The sequence below is a fragment of the Euprymna scolopes genome, chromosome 26 (assembly GCF_053919585.1).
Source record: "Euprymna scolopes isolate OS-2025 chromosome 26, ASM5391958v1, whole genome shotgun sequence".
NCBI classification, from domain to species: Eukaryota; Metazoa; Mollusca; class Cephalopoda; order Sepiida; family Sepiolidae; genus Euprymna; species Euprymna scolopes.
Window position 1 is genome coordinate 58,137,527 of NC_136507.1, and position 2,500 is coordinate 58,140,026.

At 27.6% G+C, this 2,500-nt stretch overlaps 1 protein-coding gene across 1 annotated transcript in view; it reads left to right on the top strand.

The window, feature by feature from the left end:
* The first annotated feature begins 477 nt into the window (after window positions 1–477).
* Window positions 478–2,500, top strand: part of LOC145248084 (uncharacterized) — a 480,098-nt gene continuing 478,075 nt past the window's right edge. The window contains exon 1 of the mRNA XM_080109862.1: window positions 478–1,421. The gene's annotated coding sequence lies outside the window, so the exon portion shown is untranslated. The remainder of the gene's footprint in view (window positions 1,422–2,500) is intronic.

Sequence of the window (2,500 nt, forward strand, 5' to 3'; positions counted from 1 at the left end):
GGATGGTCATATCGTCGGATTATATATATATATATATATATATATATATATATATATATATATATATATATATATATATATATATGGAAGTTTTAAAAGCCAAATCCATACTTGTCGTTCTATCGATCACTTTTTCTCTATCTCTGTCCTCGTATCTCTCTTGTGTCTGCTCTTCCAAACGCTTTGCTCTCCTCCCTTATCTTCTGTTATTATTGCTTTTGCTAGATAAAGAAAAAAAAATAGATAGATAAAATAAAGCTAAGAAATAAAAAAAAAAGACGGAAATCTACCGCCGCTGTCACCCCTCTCCCCGCGTCTCTCTCTCTTTCTCTGTCTGTCTGTCTGTCTGTCTGTCTGTCTGTCTCTCTCTCTCTCTCTCTCTCTCTCTCTCTCTCTCTCTCTCTCTCTCTCTCTCTCTCTTCTCGAACCACCTTATCGGCATTCATCGTATTACCACTGGCACGACAAGTCGTCGTCAGCAGGGGCGAGAGGAGACGCCGATTCTCAAACCTCTACCTTAAAACCTTAACGCGCTTTCATAAAACTACAAAGAAAAGAAAGAGGAACGGCTACTATATTACTACTTCAGGAAAGTTACTACTGCTACTACTACTACTACTACTATTACAGTGCGTGCAACTGATACCATTATACAATTTATGTTCAGTGAAATCGAGTAATAACAATCAGAAGCAATACAAAAGCAAACACGGACTGCCCCCTCCCCCGATACGACATGCAGTTATTATTTAAACAGCCAATCAACATAAAAACCAGTTTTTCTCATGTATTATTTTATTTATATTTATATTTAATAATGTATATAACAGTTTGATTGAACTGGGTTCGTTTTTTGTTAGTTTTTATTATTATTATTATTATTATTATTATTATTATTATTATTATTATTATTATTATTATTATTATTTTAGATTCAATCTTTTAAATCTGACACCCTGCTCTTGTTTTTTTTTTTTTTTTTTTTTTTTGCAACGTATTTATATTAAATCGAATCATTTGAAAGAAAATCGACATAACTCCCAACAAGAGACTTTGGACCCGATGAAGGAATTTACAAATTATCAATAATTACAAAAGTAAAAAAATAAAAAAATAAAAAAATAAAACATAATAATAAACGCGAAAAAAATAGCGTCAACGTCTAGGATTGTCCGTTTATTTTATATATAAAAAAAAGCACACACACACATACAACACAGCTATTTGTTGATAAAAAAAAAATGTATATATAAGGATAAGTAAAGAAAAAAAATTGACCAGGAAAAAAAAAGGAAAAAAAAATATATATATATATTGAAACATACAAGAGCTGAAAATTAAAAAATTGATCTTCTCTCTGTAAACCAGCATTTTGGATCGACACCATAACGAAGTTTATTGCACCAACACCGGAAGAGCGGGTACGTCCATTAAATATATAAAAGCATACATGCATTTATGCAAAACATACAAAAAAAAAAAAGAAAAAAAAATATACAAAAAATATACAAACAAACATACAAAAAAAAAGAAAAAAAATATACAAAAAATATACAAACATACAAAAATACTACAAGAAGTATGTATGAGAATCCTGCAATTATTACAGATGAATATTATAATTCAGAATATATATGTGTGTGTGTGTGTGTATGTGTGTGTTTGTGTGTTTGTGTGTTTGTGTGTGTATGTGTGTGTATGTGTGTGTTCGTATATGTGTGTGTGTGTTTGTGTATGTGTGTGTGTATGTGTGTGGGGCTATGTATATGTTATTCAAATACACGTGTTTCGTCATCTCTTAGAGTAAACTTTCTCTTTTTCTCTCTCTCTCATATATATATATATATATATATATATATATATATATATATATATATATATATATATTAAGTAATGTGAGCACTTTCTATTTCCTGTATTTTAATTAAACTAGTAATTTCACTGTTACATTAAAATACACTCAGCTCTTTAGACTATTGTTCTAATCTCCTTTAAATTATATATATATATATATATATATATATATATATATATATATATATATATATATACATATATATATATATATATATAACCACTTCATTTACTCACATAAAATTAATATACGAAAGTATAGATTTATGCGTAAACTTTAGGTATTTACTTCAAAAGTGCTCAATACGTAGGTAGAGCTAGTTAGTAATTTATAAAATATATATGGCGATTAAGCTACATTATAAATTACTACATATATACTTTAACTATATATATATATATATATATATATATATATATATATATATATATATATAGCTTATGCTAGTGAATACATTTTTTCCTACTGTGCATACATAATTTTCATCATATACACAATATATATACATACCATGTATATACTGATGTTGAACTCCATTGTCTGCTCTTCATTTTAAAAATAGTCGCTGAATTGTAGATATTTTGATTATTTTCCATAAAATAAGTTCTTATATTGAACACTTTATTGTGTTTCTTTTCTCAGGTA